This window comes from Cyprinodon tularosa, unplaced genomic scaffold, assembly GCF_016077235.1.
Source record: "Cyprinodon tularosa strain WSP-4 unplaced genomic scaffold, ASM1607723v1 ctg117, whole genome shotgun sequence".
NCBI classification, from domain to species: Eukaryota; Metazoa; Chordata; class Actinopteri; order Cyprinodontiformes; family Cyprinodontidae; genus Cyprinodon; species Cyprinodon tularosa.
Window position 1 is genome coordinate 1,569,057 of NW_024037970.1, and position 25,741 is coordinate 1,594,797.

At 39.3% G+C, this 25,741-nt stretch overlaps 1 long non-coding RNA gene across 1 annotated transcript; it reads left to right on the forward strand.

Annotated features, from left to right (window-relative positions):
• Positions 1-962: 962 nt before the first annotated feature.
• On the forward strand, positions 963-22,169 carry LOC119798429. The gene is made up of 4 exons (XR_005282719.1): positions 963-1,048; positions 21,050-21,258; positions 21,404-21,472; positions 21,549-22,169. It is a non-coding gene; the product is annotated as an uncharacterized LOC119798429 (long non-coding RNA).
• Positions 22,170-25,741: the final 3,572 nt, after the last annotated feature.

Consider the following 25,741-nt stretch of genomic DNA (forward strand, 5'->3'; position numbering starts at 1 on the left):
GTCGCCATAAAAATAAGTAGTACAGTAAAGTAAAAATATCAGAAAAATCTACTTGAGTACAGTAACGAAGTATTTGTACTTCGTTACTTCCCATCTCTGCATACATATAACGAGTCCTTTCATGCCTACCTTAACAACACACATTTTCTAACTACAATCCATTATTAATAACTATTATTTACCCTGCAGGGGTCATTCAAAGTCACTGGTGTGATCAGGGGTCGTAATTACTATTATATTATAAGAGCCATCTAGCCCACCAGGATGAATTAACTGATGCACAATGGTTAAGTTCTCTAAAATAAATTGTTAGGGGGTAGATGACTCAGAACTAGTGCTTAAATCTAAAATAAATACATTCATAAATAAAACCATAAAGCTAAAACTATGACTCAGCAATATCATTTGGCGTTGAAAGTATATAGTTGACCAGCCAAGTGTTTCAAGGGGTAAATACTATGGTTAAACAATGTTAGAGGGAGAATATGAAAGCAGAATTTGAAAAAAAATAAATAAATAAAAGGATTCTTTAAGTTTTAAGATGATATCAAACACAAGACAAGTGAACACCAGCAATAACTTTTTTTTTTAAATGCGAGCTAAAACCAGGCAGATTTATGGAAACCAATCTATCCAACAGGATGGTTCAAACATTGAGCAAATTTCGGGATTCAGTGCATTCCCAAAACAATAATTAGCTCCCAGCTGCTTCCTGTTCATCACTAGAGCAGTGTGTGAGAGGACAAACAGTTATTTACGCAGCCTTTCTCCCCCTCAGGAACCATAAAGAGTCGTAAGGAACAAACCAGTGTTTTATCAGGTGTCAGTGGCTATTCAGGTTGGAGGTTTTTTCACCAGAGGATTTTAGTCTGTAATCATTTGCTTGTGGGTGCACACACCCATAGGAACCTAAAACTGTCTCACAGTCTTCTTGTTAAGTTCATACTTTGTTTTCCAGCCATCAGATGCTGACTTATCAACTGAACCTCCTTCGAGTCTCTTATTTTCCTCCAAAAGCAGCAGCAGCGGACGGTAATCAGAAGGAGAGGTAGGAAGCCATAGGATCAATACAGCAGCACACAAACCTCAGCAATCATTTACTTAGATCCTTTGGTAATTAATTAAAAGTTGGCTTTGCTATTGATTAGTGGCTCCGGTTTCATCACAGTGATTGACTCAAAGTGTCTGCAAAGCTGATGCAACCAATGGCTTTGCCAGCTCTCCTTTGGGTAGCTGCAAGCTAACTCAATCAGTCACCCTTATTGTTGTAAACAGCAGCTTTCAAGTCATTGGCTCTGATCTCTAAATGTGTGAATTGTGGTTGATAAAGATATGACGCCTTGCTATTCACAAATTTTTTAACGCCGCTATTAGATACTTCCTGGAAGTCCTCCAAAAACAAACAAAAGTCCCAAAGTGTAGGATTAATGTGCACAGCTGCTTGGTAAAGGATCAGCTTCTTTTTCAAAAACTTGTGTCCAATGACAATAACTTCTCTTCTGTCTGCGTTCGAAAGCAGAAGGTTTAGCATCAAACGTTTTGTTTTTATATCTTCAGAAAATGGCTGTAGTCTTTGCAATGGGTCAGCTCAGGATTAATGGAAAAATAAAGCAAGGTGTCATCATCAAAGAAGTGGAAGTTAAGCTCATGCTGTTAGAAATCTACAAATTGGAAACCTATATATAGCAAAGGGAAGTGGCCCAGTCACTGATCCCTTTGGTGCTCCATACTGTAAGTAACACTGGAGCTGCGAGGACAATTCATAATCAATGTAAACAAAATAAAATTTGTTGAAGCAAGGCAATATAATGAAATATTTCGGCTTAAACAAATAAGCGTTGGAGCCTGAATCATGCAGAAATCACCTGGATAGATATTAATATAAAAATATGATCCCACTCTTCCAGCTGAGAAATATTTCTAAGGTCTTCCTGTTTTGTCCTCTGCATTTGACAAGATCACGTCCTCGTTCCTCTTTAACGGCCCCAGGGGACAGTTTTTTTATGTTTGCTGCATTCCAGCCCCCTTAACCCCCACCCTGCACCCACTTTTGTTCTGTTTTCTTCTTTGATATCTCAACCAGCGAAAACAACAAAGAAATCATCACATATGCACATCAGGTACACAGCAAGAAAAGATGGACAGATTTGGCAATGAAGAGGAGGAAGTTTAGCCTTTCTTTATTTATTCCCTCACACCCCCTTCCCTTGCCCCACTTCATTCCCTCTTTTCTCTGAGATTAGACTACGCATCCAGACAGATGGTTCCCGTCTGCTGGCTTTTTTCAATTCACTTCCTCTCGTCACAGACAGCCACTCTCCCCCCTCCTCCTGCTGCCCCCCCCCCCTTCAACGGCTCCTCTCTTATGTGGCTGGAAATAATCTTTTATTGCCCAGTTGTTCGGAAGTGACCTCCTGCCCTTGATTAGATAGGGCCAAGTCCTATCACACGATTGTGTTTGAGCTGGCGGGACGACCCCCCCCCCATTTACTTCCCAACATTCACACACACACCATGCCTACCCCTTCCCACTACAGCACCATCCTTTCCCCAGCCCCCCCATCCCCCACTTGCTGCCAGGGACTTGGTGATCCCGTGTGAGGGGACAACAATGGGGGGCTTTAGTCCCATCCAACTCTTCTCGGCTGGGGAGCAAAAGGGCGGGGGGTCATGTGGGACTTTCTTTTTTTTCCCATCACTCAACCAGTGACCGACTGGAAGTCCCAACCCTTCAGGACTTCATCCCAACCCCCCCAATGCCCAGTGCCATGGTTAACCTCCCAGTTGCCGGATGCTCACCCTTCGACCCTTAAAGCCTCCTTCACCTCCCTTTCCTGATGACCCCCGCCGTCCTTTAAGAGCCTGCCCAGACACAGATAGATAGGCTTTAATCTCCTACACTATCAGCGGACCTTTGAGTCCTCTGTGTGGTCCACCAACAGGTGGGCCTGCTGACATAGTTTGGCCTTTTGTAGAGCTTTAGATCAGGCTGGCCTTGATCCTGTTAAAACTCAGATCTCTACAAATGCTCAGACCTGATTCCAGTGAGGTTAAGGCTCCAAATTTGTTCTGACCTTTTATTCAGCCTGAATAATTTAGGGGATAAAAGACATTTTTTTGTGCATATATGGCACGTTATGCAATTTCCTTTGGGGATTTTTTTTGTGCACTTTTTTTTTGCCTATTTTTTAAGTTTTACTTCTCTGGGTTTTTCATGTGCTTAGGGTTTGTTTCTATGGGTTTTTGCAGTGTATTGGCCTTTTCACAGTTCTATTTTGGATTTCATATTTGAAAGCAGGGGCCAAGTTTGATATTGTGTTTACAAGCGGCGACCATAGAAAGGAGGCTACTTCTTGCAGATCTATTCATAATAATATGTTTTACCAGTAAAAATATTACTAAATAAGCTCTGAATGACGGTTCTGCTTCCATAACTTTCAAACTAGGAATGTTTACATCAGCATGTATGTACCTGGTAACTTTAGAAACATGTCACTACTTTTTTAAATTCTCCAGGTTCACTCAGTATTTGCTCGGTTTTACGAATAATTAAAATAAACAACAAAACTGCATTTTTTTTGTGCAAGGACACGTCAAAAGAGAAACTCTGAAAACCTTTTGGCTGGCACATAAAAGTGTAATCAATATAAGACTCTAAACTTATATCTTTATATATTTTTGTCACTCATCATGTGCTTAAAAGTATTGTGGAGGATTTTTGCGAACTTTTGAAAAGACTCCACTTAGAAAAATGCACTGCTCCCCAGAGGGAACACATATTTAACTCGTGCAACAGCATGCATTAGATTATTTCTCCCCGTGCACGCTCTGTTTAAAAGTTGCTGTCCTCATGGCTCATACAAGCTTACTGTGTCCGAACGTCCGCCCTAACCCCTAAATCCCTCAGTCACTATATACATCCGGGACTATTTAGTGGACTTCTTAGTGAACTAGGTTAACTGACCGGACAGATGATCACTGCTTTGTGCTCCCCGTTGGCCACGTAACTGCTCCTCCTCCACGCGGTTCCTGCACCTTCTTCGTCATTAGTCGGCACTGTTGGGTGGCGACAGCCTATGGCGACAGAGCGCCGGTGTCACAGCAAATCCCATAATGCTTTGTGAGGATAATGGGATATATCTGCCTCTTCTGAGTCCTTTCTTTTCTTCTCATACACTTCTTAGACACTTTGTCTTTTAAGACCCTCAGCCATTTTCAAAGAACCGTAGTGAGAAAGGTGAGCTTCAATGGCTGTCTGAAACCATAGCTCACCACAGATATACGCCTAAAAGGGATCATGCACAGAAAAAGATAGCTAACGGGACGAGCACGTAGGACGGCCTTACGTAAACATATCACCAGAATGATTGGCAATTAGGAAGACCACTTATTTAGATGATCCACCCGGAAATAAAAGATTACCTCTATACCTTTAAATTGTGTTATTGTTGCTTCCTAAAAAAATTATGTAACATGTTTTCTCTTAAGGTGGATTGATGATACAGCATACAACTTTATTTATGCCATTAATTTTAAACAACGCTGTATAACTTCTGATTCAGGTATTAGCTTAATTTGATATCAATATTCAACAGTTGGCACATGCTGCCTGCTGGCTGCTCTTCTCAGAAACTTGCCTATGTTACTTGAGAGGGTCGTATCCATGTCTGAATAAGTCATGTGACTCAGAGCGCCTCTTTACAGCAGTCTGAGCTCCACTTAAACCCTGGCGTGAGCTAAGCTATAAGTTGTTGTTAGGCAACCAAACAGATATGACCATTATCTGATCAGACCTCTTTTTGTTCTCTGATGTAGGATTTAATCTAGAGGGAGAATATTTCCCTGTCTTCTGGCCCAAAGTGGTCTGATATCAGATTTCAAAACAAAAAGGGAGACAGTGTCGTTTTACGGCAGTCCAGCTAAACATGGAAGTTAAAACTATGGCGTCCCTAGTGCTTAGAAGTTACACAGTTTTGCTTTTAACTGAATTCATTAAATTCACTTTTGAAAAATAAATAAAAATGTAAGAACTAGATTCAAAATGAAAGTAGAGCCGAGAATATATCTACAGGCACATATGCACACATCTACTAGAAACTAGACACCGCCTATCCCCATCAAAATGTTCCTGAAAAAGGTAGTGGTGTTTCAGGAGCTTCTAGTGCATGTCAGGCTTGAGCTTTGGTGATTCTGGATTTGTTCCTGATCAATTTTCTTGTTTCTGAAAGTCACCAATTGAATGAGATGGTTAAATATTGGCCACATCTGGTCATTCAAAAAGGACATTAACATACATCAAATCTGTCTTACCAATGGTAAAAGGAGGCTAACCTAGAAACTACTGGAATGAGTCCAAACTCAACCCTGATAGAAATGTACCAGAGGGCCGTTCAATAAGTAACGCCCCTGGCCCACTTCAAGATATTTAATCGAGCTGAAAGTTTGCAAGTGAAGTATTTTAAATCTCTATAGATTAAGTAGTAAATTACAGCTCTGAACTAATTGTGGTTTCTGATTTACTGGTGTTAAAACTGAGTCAAGTCTGAGTTTTTGCATTTGAAAGGACACACACAATGGGAGACTTTTGATCAAATTAAAGGAACTTATAGTGATAATGTCCCATAATATAACCTTGTAAAATGTTTTACAAGGTCATATAACGGGCATCATCACCATAAGTTACCTTAATCTAATCAAAAGTCTCCCATGGTGTGAGTCCTTTCCAATAGAAAAACCGGATCACTGCTTGACACTCAACAGGCTCCATTTCAGACTTTACTCAGTTCAAACACCTGTAAGTCAGAAAACACAAATAGTTCAGAGCTGTAATTTACTACTTAATCTATAGAGATTTAAATAACGTCACATGCTAAATTTCAGCTCGATCAAACATCTGGAAGTGGGTCAGGGGCACTACTTATTTAATGCCCCTTGTATACAATTTTAAATGTTGGGTATGTATCAGGAAAACATTTATCTCAGAGGAGTTCTACCATAATGATAAGAAAGGTCAATGACATGAATTCACAGTTTGCATCTATTTCCTCTGTGGTTTGCTTCTAATCAGACGGATTCCATCTATCTATAAACACGGTCGAGCAAAGCAGCTTCCATTTCCATTAAAAGCACAAACCTCAGAAGTATTTTTCCATGTCAGTTTTACAGCAGAGCTCCAACACCAAAGGCAACACAGCCTGGCCCCCCTTTTTTTCCCTTCTCTGGTTTATTTGTCTCCTTGTCCTCTGGAGCTGTAAACCCATAACAAAACCCTCGGGTGTCCAGTTTCAGTTTGGGAGTAAGGGCCAGCTTCTGTGAATAGGGCAAGAATAGACAGGAAGAGAACTCTGATTACCTCCATAAAAGAGCTGACCTCATGTGACTCTTCTTTTGCTTATAGGGTATTTTGATTAGCAGTTTTTTTTTTTGAGCAAAACAGACTCAAATACATCCTAAGTCGTGCTTTATAACCCTGGTGCATGGATGAAGAAGCATGACTTACAGATTAGGGTAGTTTTACATTAAATTCCTTTAAGAATACTTTCTATAATCATATCATCATGTGTTTACAGAACATTCTATTACAGTGGAGGAAAGATTGCAGGCATCTGTTTAGCAGGGCCCCCTTTCCCCTCTTCAAGGGTCTTCAGCCCCAGATCCAGTGCAGGGGTCCTGAACAGGAACCGTATGAGTATTACCCCCTCCTTTATCACCCCTGAGGGTAGTTTGGGGGGGTCAGGCACTCTAGATCAAAGAGCAGGGACACAGAAATGGCTTATCTGGTGTTGATTCTGGGTTTAAGATCAAGCAGTGGGGACTAGAAAAGTGTCAAGGAATTACAGGGTTGGATCACCGAATCTCCTTCTTTTCATCTCTTTTTTCCACTCATTTACTTTCCCCATATTTTCTTTGAGAATGTGGGTGGTGAGGGGGTGTATTTAAGAGGTTTGAGAGGGCTTTTGGTAAAACTAAGAGTTTGAAATATTAAAATGAAAACAACTTGCCAAATGTAAACTAAAATGAGATTTTTTTTTTCTCTTTGGAAGTTTTCCCTCTTGCTTGTCAAAAGATTGAACATAATTCAATCACATCTTTTCCCACCCTGCTTGCTCCTTTACATTTCAATTTAGATCTCTGCAAGAGGTGTGATTCTATCTCCATGCCCCACAAAGGCGGCATTATGCCAAAGGGGAAATCGGACCTCAAGGGCCGGCACTTTCCCTGCTGTAGATCTTATTAAGTATGTCCCCCAATAATACAACCCAGCTTGACGCCCACAGACCACACCTCTGTGCAGGAAAAGACCTGTCGATCATTGGGCCTGGAGAGACCCTGAAAGGTTAGCTATGGAATGATTGGCACTTTATAGGGTAAATGTAAGCAAGGAGAATATAAGAGAAATGCTTTGCAACATGTCGGCTTCTGGTAAATTGATGACTAACTGATAAGATATACAAGGTCAAATTGTGAAGATATAAATTAATGATAAGGATCCAACAATAGACTTATTTATGCATAGCAGTATTTTTTACTATATAATATTTTTCTTGGACAAACCTTCCAGATGTGGAAGAATCAGATATTTTCATAATTTTTCCTAAAGGGGAAATATGCAGTTTAAACCAACGCAGAGAAGACTCCCAGCATGGTATCTTTTCAAAGGTTTAACCTGGAGTTAACATGGAAGTTACAGGTTTGCCCCCCTAAAGGTCGCTATAAAAGTTCACTGTGACAAAGTAAAACAGTCTGCGCTCTGGGTCACATGACTCATTTACTGATGGAGTTCGATTTACAATGATGGAGCACTGATATGCGAAGTTTTGCATATTTACCTGAGAATCACTTTACATATATCCCAAAATTAATCAAATACTAGGGCCAAAAGTTACATAGTGTTGCTTTAAACCTTTGAAATGATGTTTAGATCAAATAAATCAGTTTCTGACATTAGTCACATAATTTTGAAATAGTCTATTTATTTTTGTGCTTGCTAAGGGGCAGTGGAGACCAGAGGTTGAGAATGGAAACTGTAACAGATCAGAAATCTAGTGAAATACAACATAGTAAAGTTCTGTTCATTTTCAGTGGAGAAGTATCCATCCATCCATTTTCTCATGCTTAGTCCATGTCAGGGTCGCTGTATAGCAGGTGACTATCTGTGGCAGTCTATGGGTGAAAGGTGGGGTGCAAACTTGACAGGTCGCCAGTCTGTCGAAGGGCAACACAGATTCAGACAACCATGCACACACACACACACACACACACACACACACACACACACACACACACACACACACACACACACACACACACACACACACACACACCTAAGAAAAATTTATAGAAGCCACTTAACTTAGCAGTCATGTTTTTGGGCTGTGGGAGGAAGCCAGGGTACCCGGACAGAACCCACGCATGCTCAGCCAGAACCTGCATGTATAAAGACCCCTCGCCAGGAATCAAACCCAGAACCTTCTTGCTTTAAGGCGCTGAGAAGTATATGAAAATTATAACTGAGTTTAAAAAAAATCTTTTTTTTTTTTTTTCGTAATGCATAGACTGTTCTTGAATTGAAAGGAAATGAACTAAACTTTACAAAGTAGAGAGAGAAGGATTGTTTTAAACAGGAACGTATGATTTTTAACTGGATAGAACAGGATGGAGTCCTAATCTTAACAGGATGACAACAATATAAACTGGAAAAAACATTGACTCACCTGGAATCAAATTAGTCAAATCAATTAACCAGAGGTGGGTTAATCTGTCATGATCTGCTCTGATAGCTGGCCTTAATTGCTCATTTCACTCACCTGCCTAGTCTGCCCAGTTCTTAATCATGTCTGATCTCATCCACCTGTAGGTTCTGCCTAATATTCGGTCCAGCCCAGCTATCAGGGCCAGATCATTGTTTGTTTGATTTTTGTTTTGTTTCCTGTTTGCCTTCTGTTAGGGTCCAATCTGTCAGTTTCATTTATTTTAGTTATTTCCAAGGTTCATGTACCTGTTTCCAGTAGATTATTTTTGAGTCAGTGTCCTCAGGCGAGTTCATTTCATAACCAGTGGTGAGACCGTTTCAGCGTTTCTGGAGTGATTCTGGTTTCCTGATTCCGTTCCCTCTCACTCCTCTCACTCACTGGCCCTGACTGATCTGTTCGTTTTGAACTTTCCTACTGGCTGTCTCATGTTGAATACTGGGTCCATCTGTCCGGTTTCATGACAATATCCAGTTTGAGAAGTAAAAGCCTTGCCTATTTGTTCAGTTAAGCACTAAACCAGTGGTCTAAACCTCAAATCCTCAAGGGCTGATATCCTGCAACATTAAGCTTTGTTCCTTTCTCTAATAATCTAAAGTTAATTGCTAAACTATTTCAATTCAATTTAGGGGTGAGCAACAGGTCTAAGCACTAAAAATAGGTCAAACTGGTCATCATCTATAATCTAAGGTGTTGATGGCAGCAGACCCGCTGGTATTTCTCTCCAGGGCGAAGTCACAGCCAAACAGGACCAGAATAGATGAAGCTACTATGGTGAGAAAAAGCAGAGAGAAAATAAAGGTAGATGATGAACTGACAAATACTGCAGAATTGGGAAAGACATAAATAGTCCAGCTTTGAAGAGCTCTGCTGATGAGCTTATATTGGAGTCAGGTGTGTTAATCAGAGACGGATTTAAAAGTTGCAGCCGTTGAAGACTGGAGTTAGAGAACAATGTTTTAAACATAACTTTTCTTCTGAATAGTTGTAGTTCCTACCTCCTGTTCCTAAATCCTATCCTTTCACGGGGTCAACAGTACAAATAACTCCGGACTACTTTCAAGAATCCAGACAGCCTTCAGGCTTACAGACGTTATTTCGGACACACACGGATGACGCTGGTCACATTAGGTTTACAGCCTTCTGGAGAAGCTCTACTTTCTACAGCTTGAAACATATGAAGGTATGTACATCAGCAAGGGTTACATAGAGTACATGTGAAGAAAAAAAGTTATTTTTGTTCAACTCTGTGAGGAGAGTTGTGCCTAAGCATCCTGTGATGCAGATAATTGTGGGTACCCGTATAGCTCCTAGTAGCAGCTAGGAACATCCAAAGGTCCCTATGCTAACTGGATTGGCAATAGAAAACTTGCTGCTTCCTCTTCCTAGCTCCTTCTTTACTGCCAGCACTATTCAGAATGCCCTTATTCTGGTAACAGCTGACCCATGTTTATGTACTGTAGTGTTCTTACAGATTTGTGGTGTTTGGACTGAAACCTTGCATATGCTGAGAAACTGGAAATGAATAAGGTTAGAACTAATCTCTGTAGATTGTTTTTTATTTTTTTTCTGGACCCTGTACCACAAACAATTTAAATCTAAAGAAGTATTTTTTTCTTAAAATAATTGCCTTTTTTCTTTAATTGAGGAGGTTAGTGAGACACTTTGCCAATTGAACAAGATGATTTTAATTTAGAATAAGAAAAAAACAAATCACATTGTGTTATTTCAAGTGCATATTACCTAATTATCTTATTTAAAGATTCCATTGGCAAATGTGACCCTGCCTATGAAAACCCAGCTAAAGTCATTTTTTGGTGAATCTCAACTTAATGTATAAAACCATTCTACACAATGTTAAGAATGTAACATGGGAGGCTTAAGAATGTATTCTGAAAAATTCAGATTGATATCTCTGTCAGAGAATTTTTCAGAATACATTCTTAAGCCTCCCATGTTACATTCTTAACATTGTGTAGAATGGTTTTATACATTAAGTTGAGATTCACCAAAAAATGACTTTAGCTGGGTTTTCATAGGCAGGGTCACAAATCATCTTATTTACCTGCTCAAATTAAGAGTAAATACACTTAATTTAAGATAATGTTTACTTATTTTTTGATCATTTTTGCAGACTAGAAAAGACTTGGCTTGGCCAGACTTCCATGGTTTGTTCTGGATTCAATTGCACTAAACACAACATATAATTCATCTAATTGAAATTATTTAACTTCATATTTGGTTAATCAAAACTGACATTGTTATGCTCTTTGAACCGAACGCTCTCACTGGGGAGTGGCAGCCTAGTGGTTAGGGCATAGGGCTTTGAATCCTGAAATTGTGAGTTTGATCCCCCACTCCCACAGACTGCCACTTGGGTCCCTGAGTAAGACCCTTAAACCCACACTGCTCCTCGGCGCCGCACAATGGCAGCCCACTGCTCCCCAAGGGGATGGGTTAAATACAGAGAATTCATTTCGTTGCTATGTACTTGTGACAGTGTAATGACAATAAAATTGAATTATTATTTTTTTATTATTACTTGGAGAATGTTTTCACATGTGAAGCAGAAATATAGAATATGTTGGGGGCAAAGTTTTCCAATCAATGTTACACCGCTTTTTTGCACATATCGTTCTGCCACCACCCTGTCTCTGACCCATCGAAAACAGAGAAGAAAGAGACAATGTTTATTACTAAAGTTGTGCATCCTAACTCTCACATTTGTGGAAATGTGGAAATGAAACAAGAGGCAAAAACGTCCATAGAAATTAGCTCAAAAATGAGAACATTATGCTTCAAATAAATTTTATTTAATAACTGATGTTTTGATCATACTTTGTCATTTTTACAGCAGTAGGAAAATGGTAACATCACTGATTCCAATGATGAAACTTGTTAAATACAAAATATGAACACATTCCTGAATTATAACATGGAGTAGCCTAATAAACCAAAACAGCAATACTTGATTTCTTACATAAGAGACATTAGAGTTCCGGTGGACAACAGGTTCAGACAGTTTGCTCAAAATGGTTATTTACAAAGCAAATGGGAAAACAACCCTTTGTTGTCACGGAGACAGGCATACGGTTCGTTTGTGCCCGTTCCAGCTTCCTGCTCAGAGGACGGCCAGCTGTGGAAGCCGTGTGAGAAGTTGAAAGGGAATCTCACACCATCACTCAGGATAATTCAAAAGAGGTAGACTTTGAACAAAAGAAAAGCATGAGAGTAAGAGGGTGAGCGAAAAAAGTGAAACCAGCTGTCTGGAAGTGCCTCATCTACCGTGCACGACAGAGTAGGGGTGAAGACTCTTATTCAGAGGTTTGGACACAATCAAATGCTTAATTTACCTTTACGGGAATATCAGAGGCCTTCCACCGCACTGATTATTATAAACAACGGAGCCTCAGACTGCTGCTTTATATTTGTCCCTTTTAAAATATATATGAGGTGTAGCAAGTGCAGACAACAAAGCCTCTTCTAACGCTTTCCTTTCCTGAGGGGATTGGAAACACAGTGGGCCCACATCAAGCCTGCAGACTTACCCCCGCTGTGCTGTACAGGTGCAACTTTAAAAGCGCTCTCACTAAAAGGCAGACTGAATGCCTGCAGTAAAGGAAAAAAATCTCCCTTTCTCAGCACTCCCTTCTTTTATACGATCATTTAAAGGTCGGAGTGATATTTTGTTGCATCTGCTGCCAGGGGACTAGGACTCTGACTTTTGCATGCATTCCTATCAGCTGCAGGATGATAGTGATTAAGGAATATCACCATCTCTTTGCTGTAGTTCTGACATGATATGAGCGATCAAAGAACAATGTTTTTTTTTGTTTTTGTTTTTTTTACAACAAATATGCTTATTTATCAACCAAGTAGCCTAAATATGCAGAGGGAATGTTAATAGGAACATATCTGGGTTCATAAATCAATACTGGATAAACTCTGGAACAACAAGCTTTGGAACAGACCATAACTCTGCAAGCTTGGCATATAAGAGGCTATAAATGAAAAAAAAAGTCCTTCCTGACCAGTGAAGGATGGATGTAGGGAGAACACTGTGTTTCAAAAATGATATGAATGAACTTTATCTAAAATCACAGCCTGAGAGAGGCTCAAAAAATAATCAGGCACAAATGACCATCTATCTCTCCCTGTGAGTAGTCTGCAGCTTTCCCTCCTGTCCACGGACAAGCAGGACGTCAGTCCTGCCGCTCTCAGGTATCCTTTGGACTTTATGACTTCGAAGCGATCCAAGCTGTCGATAGCAAAGTTCTCAGCATGCCATTAAAACCGCAATAAATCATCCTGAGCGGATGAAACTTTTGCTCATAATGCTAAAGGTTGCTACATTCGTCTGCCTGTGTAGCAGACATGCTGAACTAGAAGTGACCTAAATAGGTCTGCCAAAGATAAGCTATCTTACATCCTCAGGAAGTACACCCTGTAAACACAATAAGAGTTTACAGTATTGCAAAGGTCGCAGGTTAAACCATGCCACAGATTTTCTTTTCTTTTTATTTTTAATATGTTTCATGAGTCTATTTTTAAAAATCTTTCAATTGAAGCATGGTTTAAAAGCAATATCTGTTCATTTTCACAGATTTTTTTGTTTATTATTCCTTTCATTAAACAAGAGGTACAACATATCTAATTAATGTTAGATTCAGCCTGTTTTAATGATTCCAAAGCCATATTGGAGTGATATTGTTCTTTTGAATTCCCAACAGATAAAGGTTATTAAACCTAAGTTGCTGCTGTTATCACAGATCCTCTCTACCAGACATCACAACTCTTCCCAATAAACTCACACTTAATAGTGTTTCCTATCTTTTAAATAAAAAGCATATACATGCATATTTTAAACTTAGGGTGTTCTATTTTTGTTCATCATACTGTTTTTTTTTTATTTTAGTTTAAGAAACCTGCCAGTAAAGGACAGTCAGGCACAAGTTCTCTTTTGACTCAAAAAAACAAGGTTGAATCAATCGTACAACATTCAAGTATTTGAGCCCATAAATGAATTTATAATAATAGTAACAACTTAAAAAAACTATTAACAAGCAAACTTTAACAGACATACCAAATGAGACAAAACGGGAAAGTTAAATAGTTGCTTATTGAGCTAAAATTACTAAAAGAGAGGTCAAAAATACAAAAAGAAACTAAAATGAACATAAGCAAACATATAAAGATCTCTTGCTATCTTTTTTTAATAAATATTTTCTATCTTTGTGTATATATGTACTCTATAGCTGGGAGACTTGCATTTCCTCACGAAGAGATAAATTTTTTTTTTGAAATCTGAGGGAATCCTTCTTTTTTAAAACTCTTTGCAGAGCAGCACTACCAGTGGATCAGTGTGGACCAATGCATCTAACAATAAAAACCTTTGGTCGGTGGGTTGTCCAACAGTTTCTGGTCTGTGATAGCTTTTATCTCTGACTGGGTTCTTCCTGATCATCCTGACCTTTTTTTAGCCACAGGTGAAAAAAATTATAAAGCCTTTAAGACAAAATACCCTTATCTGAAACACTTATTGAAACTAGTTTGGAAATAGATCAAACTGGCTAAGAAAAAGCTTCTGGAATAGTAGAATTCAGACTCATCAAAGGTTTAGCAAGTGATTCAAATTAAATGAATTCCAGCCAATCTGTTACCATATATTGACAGCTACTATACAGCTTACCTTGTATGCATAATTTAGGATTAAATCCTGCATACAATCTTAGGAATAAAGGAGACATAGTAGCAAACTTAAACTCCAATTTTCTAGATTCATTGTGTTTTAATTTTAATGAATTTAATAAAAGTCCAAAGTATTATAATCTATCTCTCATGCTCATGATGAGAGAATGTAAACTTCTGACTGGCGCTTATGGTAATTATGCAGATGCTTTCATCACAGTGATCCATCACAGAATGATTTCCTTTTATCCTCTGTGCGCATTGTGGCCTTGAATGTTCAATGGTCAGCTATTAATGAAGTAAAGGTCGCGGTGTGTGCAGAGGAAGTGCACGGCTACTATCAATCTGTTTTCAAGGCTCTGCATCAGAAAGGAGCTGGAGGAGGTGGGCGGCGTAAAGAGTTTACAGCACTGTAGGTGCCAAACAGTACATTCAATACCTTCACACCCCACCGCCACCTCCATCTACATGACAATACCCCCCCACTTGTTGACTTGGTATGTTCTACTTCCACAGATGTAGTGTTCTTGTCATTTATCATTTCTTTTCTGTCACCTTGTCAGCCCCCCTATTCTCCTCACATTTGACCAGCTCTGCTGTTTGATTCAGGAAGAGGAGAGGACTGCTGGATGGAGCGCTGAGTGAGGAGGAGGTGGAGTGGATGTAGAGTGGTGTGGGGGGTGAGGGGGAGGAGGGAGGGCCGCTTTGAGTTTGCCAGCTCAGGCAGAACGATCGACAGGAAGCCAGGCAGGAAGGAAGACGAGCCTCTACCCATGAAGTGCCATTGTTTGTGTGATTTGACTTGAAGCGGCCAAAAGTGACTGATGGTGGGCTCCTCAGCTGCTCTGACCCACTTCTCAAAGCGTCACCAAACACACGGCATGCTGCAGATGGTGAGCACAAAAGAAGAAGCTAGGCTTTTCCTGATTAGGCGGCAACATTTTGTCTCATTCGGAACAATTTGGTTGATAATTTACATCTTAGAGTCGTCCGAATTCCTGAATTCATGCAAATTCAGTTTTTGATCACTCAATTTAACTTTAAGCAACAACAATAATAAAAAAAATCTTTGATTTACGGTGATTCTCATTCTGAAAAGCTTGTTTTCTGAAGTCAGGAGCATTCTTATTCTTTTTTGGGGTTATTTGTCCCTCTGTTGCTCTCATTATCTCCTTTGGAGTTTGTCTGCTCTAAAACCACAATCAGATGCTAATTTATTTCAGGATTCAAATTAACAATACAAAAAGCTGCAGTTTGATTAGTTTATTTAAGACATTAATTCTAAAGTCAATGCAAATGCTATGTTATTTTACTCGAACAAACATCCTTCCATTTACATCCTCATATATATGACTCAAAGAGTGGTGGACAAAGTACTCAACAGTAGTACTTAAGTAAAAGTATTGATAATCATTGGCTGCATTTGAATCTGGTGGCTGTGTCCTCCTAAGGCCAGATTCATTGGTCGATTACGTCATATCGTGGTGCCATGGCTTGATCGTATGCAGCAGACATATGCAGTCTTCTTTTCCCCTGGTTGGAAGGAAAGGACAGGTGTATCCTCCGTAGCCTAGCGTATCCCATGATTCATTGCGTGTCTAAGCAAGCCGCCTGCTCTGTGCTCAGAGGAAAAAGGGAAATGACTCCGAACAGCGGTGAATATTGGAAGTGCAGCTTAATATAATGAATGATGTCGTCCAAAATGTGTGAAAATAGTTCATTTAAATGGTTAATGAGTGAGATATGTGGCAGGTAATGTTTGGTTTATTGAAAGGTTTTATCTGTCCCTGTGGAAATAGGTTCAGCTGACGTTTTTTAGCACAGATTCCAATATAAATCTGATATCTGCGATGAAGGTACTGCTGCTGAAGCTCCTCAAAAAGTAGTGAGAAGTTCGGCATCCTTTCTTTACCTACGTTGTGAGTCATCTGTCACTGTTGCTAGGCAACAGTGTGTGCGCTGAATGAGGGGCGGGGACAGCCAGAGAAGGCCGGGCCTGTTTGAATCTGTAGCCAAACTCTTTTGGCCTCCTTATTTTCAAGGCCCTCGAAGGACCCGATCCAGGTACAGTAGACAATGTTGCTCGGGAGACACAGCCGCCGCAACTGAACACAGTCCTAATGTCACAAAATGAATACTAAAACCTAATGAAGTCAATGGTGAAATACGTTTAGTGCCCCTTTGGTCACAATATATGACGGGTGATAGATTTTGCTGTAACATCAGCCTTTCCTTATAGCTTACAACAGTGAAGGAAAAGATTCCTCCATACAATGCCCTAAGCAAACATTACAATTCATATTAACTTATATCAAATTCAGATTCATTTCAATCATCCAAGTCCTTTAACTACTATTCTGTCATAATTTAGTCCTCAGATTTGAGTTTCTCATCCACAAATGTAGGAATGGGGTTAGATGAGGGACTAAAACTAAAGGTTTAAAATTCAGTTTAGGTATTAAGTCCGCAAACCTCAGGTCTAGTTTTCCTCCAAAACTGCCTTTTTTACTCACTTCTTTTTTGCGTTTATAAGGCGTTTATTGGCAAAAATGTAGGTGATTAAGTATACAGAGAAGAAAGTTTAGACATCTGTGCCTAAAAGAAAAGCTTGAAATGAAAGTATTAGTTCAAATCTTGAAATAAAATTTTAAAATTAACAAGATTTAATAAATAATCCCAAATGTATCAACTTTAAGCTTTTAACTCTGGTATAGGACTGGCCTAGGAGCTCTGTCTGTAAGATCAACTTGAATTCATGCTGAAGTTCTGCCTCACAATCCAACATGAAGTTTTCACAAATTTAAACAGCTGCGGAACAGACCTGTTCATTGCATCTTCGAATATTTGTATTAAACTAATAAAGCTACACATCCAACAGTAGAATCCATTATCATAAAAATATATATTAAAAATAACATATCAAAAACATAAAACGGGATGACATTTTATATTGCTGTTGTCTGGAGGATAGTCGTTAAATCTTTTCTTTACATGCAGGAGATGAAATAGGACCTGGAGCGAAGTAGCAACTGCAATATCTCCTGACACTGAAATATTTCGAGAAGTTGCTTCAGAGGTCAGTATAATCATTGGTCATCAGTAATATGCATCCTCCACCATTGTTGAAGTCGCCACAGATACCTTCAGCTTTTAACATATATATTTACTAGATGCATCAGGACTTTACAGAAGGTCCAGCACTCTGTCGCAGACCCATCTGAAATCATGTTGATTGTTATGGAAACAGTCTTATTATTAAAGAAGCCAGCATTTATTGTTTGTGGGTCTTCATGATGTTTTCGCTTTGAGCAGTAAATATCCCGTCCTGTGATTCAAAAGCAGAATAAAGCAGTGGCCAACATGTTACAAGTAACATGCTACCTTTCAGCTGTTTCACTGGCATAATGATACCAAAACAATGAACCATTTTAGAGATTGCATGAGTAGATGGAGCACAGGTGTGGTGATTAGCAGATTGCAAGCAGGTGTTGAGGGACAGCAGAAAGAAAACCCAACAGAAACTGTCTTAGCCCCGATGGTGAATCACTGTTTGAAACGGCTTCTGTATGGATCTTGAAAGTTTCTTGAAAAACTTACAATATCCCTTAAAAATTCACCTTTTTGAGGCTATGTTTTTGGTCTTTGAAGTTTAACTCCATCTAAAATCATTAAACTTGTCAAAGGTCCAGATTTTACTCTAATAATCAGTAAAACTGACCTATGGTATTTCACTGGGAAAGTATACAAACCTCTAGAACAGGCATCCCTAAACTCGGTCCTCGAGGGCCGCTGTCCTGCAGGTTTTAGATGTTTCTCTGCTCCAGCACAGCTGATTTTAATTGATGGTTGATTAACAGCCTTTTGCTCTACTGCAATCAACATAATCAGCTGTGCTAAAGCAGGGAAACCTCTAAAACCTGCAGGACAGCGGCCCTCGAGGACCGAGTTTGGGGATGCCTGCTCTAGAAGATTTTTTATTTTTTTCTCATTAAAAGATCATACCTGAATAGGTGTGATTTTTATTTTAAGGAGAATACCGGGGGTGTAGCAGTTAATTGGGGTTTAGTGGAAGAAAAACAGTGCCTTGTATTCAAGTTGTCCCCAAGTAAAGCTTTGTAAACAGAAGCGTGCCTTAAATGTTCCCACAGTGTGTACGGTATGTGGGGCACATTTTGCTGCACTAAGCAAAGATCTGACTGATCCTTTTCCTGAGATTGCTCCAGATCACTTTGCCTGCCGCAGTGTCCTGGACTTTGACTGGGTCATTTTAACACATGGAAAAGATTTTCCTTAAGGAATGCTCATGACACACGCAGGAAAATTCCAATTACTCAGCTGTACAGGAACATGATTCAGGTAAAATCTGAATTTCCTACCATAAATGGTGATCTTGTGTGATCACCATTTATGCTTGTGTTGTATCTTACACTGCTTATGGCTATTTCCAAAAATCCTTTTTCCCCCAAAATGTTATTCTTCCCGCCACTCTTCCATGGAGACAAGGGCCATAAAGTCCAGATTTTTAAGGAGTGATATTATTGAGCTGTCAACACCTGAGCTGTGGGTCTCTACCACTGATCTCTATTTATTCAGTGCAATGCTGATAGGCCGTTGGTAGCACACGTTGCTGTGAAGTCACCAGCCACCATATTGGTACTCCCTAGTTAAACCATTGATCTCTATTTATTCATAGAGATCAGTGGGTTAGACCAGTCAGAATGTAAATAATACGTGGGCTACAACAATGGTTTTCTTTTTTTCAGGGTGCTTAAGACTTTTAAAACAACGAACAATTCATCACTTTTACACACACTTGCTGCATCTTAGATTACTGTAATGTATAGTAAAAAATAGGTACATCACATAAAAAAAAAAACATATACAAATCCATCACAAAAAATAAGTGTTAGCTGAGCAAAATAATAGTCTGCTTAGATGTTAAAAATATTACACATGCACCCCCCCCACACACACATAGAAATTATGAATGTGCCAAAAGTGCTAAATTGATGCTGTAAATGTAATATACACGTATTGATTACATTGTTATGGTAATCACATATTACATATAATTTCAAGAGATTACATCAAGAATGCATTGCTACATGTCTGTTTATGCTATAGTATTTTTCCATTTGTAAATAGTACATTGTTAGCCTGGGTGCCATTCCGAACTTAGTCCCGCCCACAAGGTTTGAGGTCGGGAAGTTCGGTCTGGCTCTGCTCCATAGTTGCGCGAGTATGATCGCCCACCCTCTGGCGATCCAATCAAATTGTCAGGGCGGGCTTTATACGATGATGGACAGATGATCAACAGTAATGTAATCAACCACGTGACCAAAGCGCGCTTGGGTGACAACAACAATGGCTGCCGCTGGAGAGTTGAGGTGAGTAGATTCTGCTATTAGGTCTGTTCTAGAAGATATCGACAACAAATTAATTTTAAAAGAGGAAAAGAGAAACGCGATCAAGGCTCATCTTCTTATTCTAGGCGTGCAACTGCACGCTTTGATTTTTGTTGACAACAACTATGCATCGCTTAACATACGTCACGCACTCCGTTGCTCTTATTGGTTGTAGGTCTATCCAATTGAGTGCAGAGGCATTTTTTTTCCTGGTTCCTTCGAAACACGCCCCATAATCACAGCTCTATGGAGCAGTATCAGACTCATATTCTGACTAGAATCGAGTAGGACTACGTCAGGCTAGTACATTGTACGTAAATGTGAAAATGTGTATATATATATATATATATATATATATATATATATATATATATATATATATATATATATATATATATATATATATATACATTTTCACATTTATACATTTTCAGCAACTGTCTCTATTCACACATCAGTGGACCGATGATCATAAACAAAACCATCTTCATTGAAAATCTCGCTAATTCTAGATATTGTATCATATTGTATCATTTGTTTGATGCTGAACAAGTAAAAAAATTTGTTGTTTTTTTTTTGTTAAAAACCAAGGCACATATATATATATATATATATATATATATATATATATATATATATATATATATATATATATATATATATATATATATATATATATTTTAACAGAATTGCATTTTTTCTTGCTTGACCATTTTGGTTAAAATACCTTAGAAAACCTTGACTGTAGAAGTATCCATTATTGCCCCTCAATGTTGAACCTAGTAAAATGTATTAACCTGGAGTGGATTAATCTGGGGTTTATGTTGGGATTTCATAATAAACAAATAAAAAACAAATTTTTTGACTCCTGTTTATCTATAAAAGTAACAAAGATCACAGAAAACAAAATAACACATTTATACAATGTTCTCATATATGTGTTGAGCTGTTTATTTATTTTTATAAATCAGTCAAAGTGACTTTCTAAAGTAGATCGTAGCCAAATAGAAAACATGTATAACATGTATGTTTTCAATCCAACTTTGGGTCTTCTCAATCCAAGTCAAAAGGTTTACTTTATATTTTATTTATTAACAGTAAATTGTAGAAAATATAACTTGCACTGTTGGCAGGGGCATCCAAACTATATTTTTGTTGCTTTTGTTGTGTTTATTTATTTCTTCCTTGCTTTTGTCTCTGCTGCAGCACTTTGCTCCTGGTCATAACTGGATCAAAACCTGCCAGACAGGAGTAGCTCTCCTGTTTTTGTTTTTCCCTGTGCAAGTCCTGTAGGGATCCACTCTTCACAAGAAGCAACTCAAAATGAAGAATCTCATTACAAAGTCAAACATAAACAAATGATGTCCCTGGCTGCCCATCATGCTCCTATACAGCTGAGGCCGCAGAGAGCGATGGTTTTTATCTTTCAACAGCCGACCTGATTTGGGGGCTTCGTTTTCACAGCGATGTGTTTCTGCTTTGCTTACACCTGTTGATGATTTCAAAACAGACAAGAAATTGATTCCAGACATTTTGTTTCATGCTTCCTCGTCTTTCCAGGCATCTTTCAACATCTCTGAAGCAGCTAGGAGACGGTTTGTGCCCATGGGAATCTAAACAGTATCTAAGGTAACTTTTTTTTTTCTCAAAGGCTTCTGAACAAGTTCTCATTTCAACATAAAGAGACATTTTTTTTATTGCTTAGGCTGTTGTGAAGCTGCGTGCCTCCACCTGGACTAGAAGAGGAAGATGAACTCTTGGCTCCCATCTGCCCACCAGGCCACTACTGAAACGTTTCTCTGGCCCAGTCGAGCTCTTGGCCTCATCCTCTCCAACTGAAGATCAGCCAGATAGCATTATCTCTGCACCAATAGGGTGCCTGAATCCGTACCTCATTCCACAGGTAGCCTTTCCAACAGGCTGGAATAAAGAAAGTTGCTTTTATTAGGAGCCAACCAATAGGAGAGCAGAGATGTGATCCAATAGTATTATGGCCACAATGTGCTGTTTGAGGTATTTCTGACTGAGGTTTGTTGGTATGAAGCTGCTGAGGCGAGGAGGACTTGTTAAACATTTTAATTGATACCCCCAAGAAATCTATTCTGCTTTTAATGTTAACATTTTGCTGAATTATGAAATTCTTTTTTTTTTTCATCCTAGAGGAAATATACATTAAGTACAAAATCCTATTGATGTTTTGTCTGTGTTTTAAACAAAAAGGTTCTTGAAACTATGGTAGTTAAAAAGGAAAACTATTTTTTTCCCCTGCAGTTAAGGACTTTGCTATAAATAATGGTAAAAAAAAAAAAAAAGGATGACAAGTTTCAACTGGGCTTTGTATATATGTTCTAATCTGTTTACATAAAAAATCATGCTTTTTTGTATTCTCCTGCTCACCCTCAGTAAGTTTATTAGATGGGGAACTTCATGAAAACATTGTTAGAAAAGTTGAAAGTGTGGCTGATTTGGAAGGATTTTATGCAAAAACTGAATGCCTGTAATTGAAGGTAAGATAAGGTGTGCAGATTTTCCCATTTTGGCTTTCTCTTTGTGCAGTAAACAACACTATTGTTTATCCTTCATAAAACACTTCACTAGGGATGTAAATAATAACTGTTTTGTATCGATGCATAGATCCAAAAGCCGACGATCCGATGCCTCGACACGTCCGTAAGAGTAGCAACTCATGTTTTTTTTTCTCCTCCGGTCTATTTTTATCCATTTGCTCCTGGACATACTTCTGACTCCCGTGCTGCGGTGGCGCTAAACCTATTTTGCCGTCCTACCTCTCTTGCTTTATCCACTACCCTCTTTCTGCTTGCACACACACACTTGCATAAACAGTAGGCAAGACAGACATAGTGAATGAAGTACAGGCCTATTTTTTGTTACCATTTGTTGCTAGGGCACTTTTGGACTCATTGCACAGATTTTGTTGAGTATTGTTATTCTATAGTAAATGTAATATCGGCCTGTTTTTGTTACTTAATCTGCTACTGCACTTATGCATTCATTGCAGTATTTTTTGATGCAAGGCCTTTCAGAATCTATAACGCAGAGGCATTATTATTTTTCAGGGAATGAGGTTTTCATAGGCTTAGGTGGAGTACAACTTTGCTACTTCTGTTGTTTGCTGTTGTTTCTCAAATAAAATGCATAACAATATTACAGCTTTCATTGATTTATTTCAAATTTAAAAAAACATTGTGTAACCTGTAAGGTAAAGAAAAAAATTAACCAATTAATCAAGTCGAATCGCATCTTGGTGTATTCTTCAGTATCAAAAATAATGGAATCGTTGGGTCAGGAAATTGTTACTGAATCGAATCGCCATGATGAGTGTAATTTACACCCCTACCCTTCACACCATGAACATGTGAGCTTTCAGCTGGGGTGCGTTTGTCTTCAGAGCACTATAGCCCCATATACACTAACCTTTTTGTAACCTTGCTAAGATCGGTCCGAGCATAAAAACCAAGATAACTTTTGAGTTTAAATGGCACACACAGCTGAACCGGACTGAGCCAGACACAACCGAACCACACTAACATGGTACTAGTTCATCAGTAGGGCTCGGCGCGGTTCAGTTCTGGCTCAGTTCTCAGATAAAGAGCACATGAAAAGCCCGCGTCATCTCCTTACAATCAGCCTACGTAATCCTGAAATTTCAGAGATTCATAAAAGTACTAGCTTTCCTACCTTGCCACCGCAAACTTCCTGAATGTTACAGGTGCCGCCCTGTTGATTTGCTTGTTTACCTCTAGAGAGCAGTAGTACCGTAGATTGCCACTAGGAGGCGAGGAACTGTGCTAGCATGGTGTGTAAACGGTCGTAAGGAACTGAGCTTGGCACTGTTAAATGATCCAAGCTCGGCACGTTTCAGATGGTAGTGAAAATTGGGCTTGTCCCATCTTGACACTTTTTGAAACATTCCCATCTGTTTGGTTGGATAAACCTTTTCACCCTTTACATAGTCTGGTTTGATACCAAACCCCTCAGATATGTATATGATAAGGAGATGGTTGAATATTGTTTGATCTGGGATAATTTTAGCAAAAGATGGACCCTCAGTGTAAACTCCAACTTCCGCCCTCTTTTCTGCACCATTATCACCTTTTCTCCATCTCTGCTGTCTGTATCCAGCAGGGAGCTCAGCAGGTGGCCCATGTTTGCTTCCCCTCTGGTCTTTCCTGATTGTTGTTGACCAGCAGATTCCGGTCAGTTCTAATCTTCCCACTGGGCAGTTAGTGCATCAACCCCATTTGACACACATGCTTCCACTTTTCTGTTTGTTACCTTCCACTAGAGTCAGCTTAATTCATACAATTTTGCCTTCATTAGGCAGCATTTTAGGCTTCGGGGCTCAGGTAATGCAAAGCATTTCCTCCCTCTGGCTTACAGGCCCGAGCTTTGGTTGCTAGGAAGTAGAGGAGACTCAATTGCAGCCATTTCCTCGCCAGTGTACCGAGAGGTCCTATTACCGCCGTTTAGGCCAGGGCAATTGGTGTCATTACAGGCAGCCAGCTTCCCTCCACCGAAGTAATGAATTAACCCAAGCTATTTCGGTTGTATGATTGCAGTTGCCAGGGGAGATGAGTATGAAGTGGGGGGATAATTATGGTATGTATCCCTGAGCGGATGTGTGTGCTGCTGTGGGCCAGTCAGGGAGGCGGTTTCCACACTTGTGTAATGGCTTAATGTAGCTGCTGACAAGCGGCCGGGCAACATGGAAAGGTGCTACTGTGCTCTGCTTGTGGACTGTGACTGACATGTTGAACCATGCCAACCTGTTTCAGCCCCGTGGCTCATTTACTTCAAATGACTCAGCCCAACTTCCAAGAGCCATTTCTGCTCAGAAAGGCACACAAGGGAAGAATAAAGACTTTTTTTCATGGTGTTTTATTTGGTAATTGAGGGTAACTTTATTTTATCAGGAAACAATAAATTTGGCTCAAATTTAATTAGGAGCTAAAATTCTCTTCAAACTGTTGAAAGAGGCAAGGAAGCTATTACCTCTTGGAACACTGATGAATTACCCCTACAATAAAAGAATAAGGCTCATTTAGAAATGGAAAAGAATAAACAGGAGATTTTATTCTAGCGACTTTTGAGGTTTCAGGGTGAAATAAAAAGTGCTGATTTTAAACTTGGATCTTCATATCTCTTAATGCCTTTAGAAAATCGACCGTGCATTTTTTTTTTTTGCTGTTTTGTGTGTGTGTGTGTGTGTGTGTGTGTGTGTGTGTGTGTCTAGTGCAGGGAGCTTAAGCCAACAGTAGGGTAGGTCTGGTTTCCTTATAGTCTCAGGGTAGATTTGCACTCCAAACAAGGGAGCAACAGAATATTCCACATGATTTCAGTTTGACTTTATTAAATAAAGAAGATAAGTTTAAATCCTCCAAGCCAGTACACAGGGCTTTGAGTCTCATTCCAACCTTCAATAATAGAGTATGCCAGCCTGTTGCCATGTCCGTCAATGCATTAGCAAAATTTTACTTTATCAGTCCAGAAGTAAAGCAATAACCCCCCGTGAATTCTGAGCTCATTTCCTTGCGTGAGTTTGGCACCAAATGCTCAAAAGCTTGATTGATGTTTATCCTTGTCTGGTTTCTTTTTCAGTCCGCTTAAGTTTAAAAAAATGTAGCACCAAGAAGAAGCCATTTCCTGGGGCTATCACCAAGCTACTACATTCTGGCAACGTCCAAGTTCCATCTCCCATGACCTCAGTCTACTATTAATCTGGCAGTATTGATATGTGTAGAATTGAGTTTATGACTGCCATTCAGTCTGTCCATGAAAAGGAGGGACGTTTAGTACAATACTTCAAGCTGATTGGGTGAAGTGCCACCTAGTACCAACCTGTCATAGTACGATACTAGCCAATCGTAGCAGCAAATC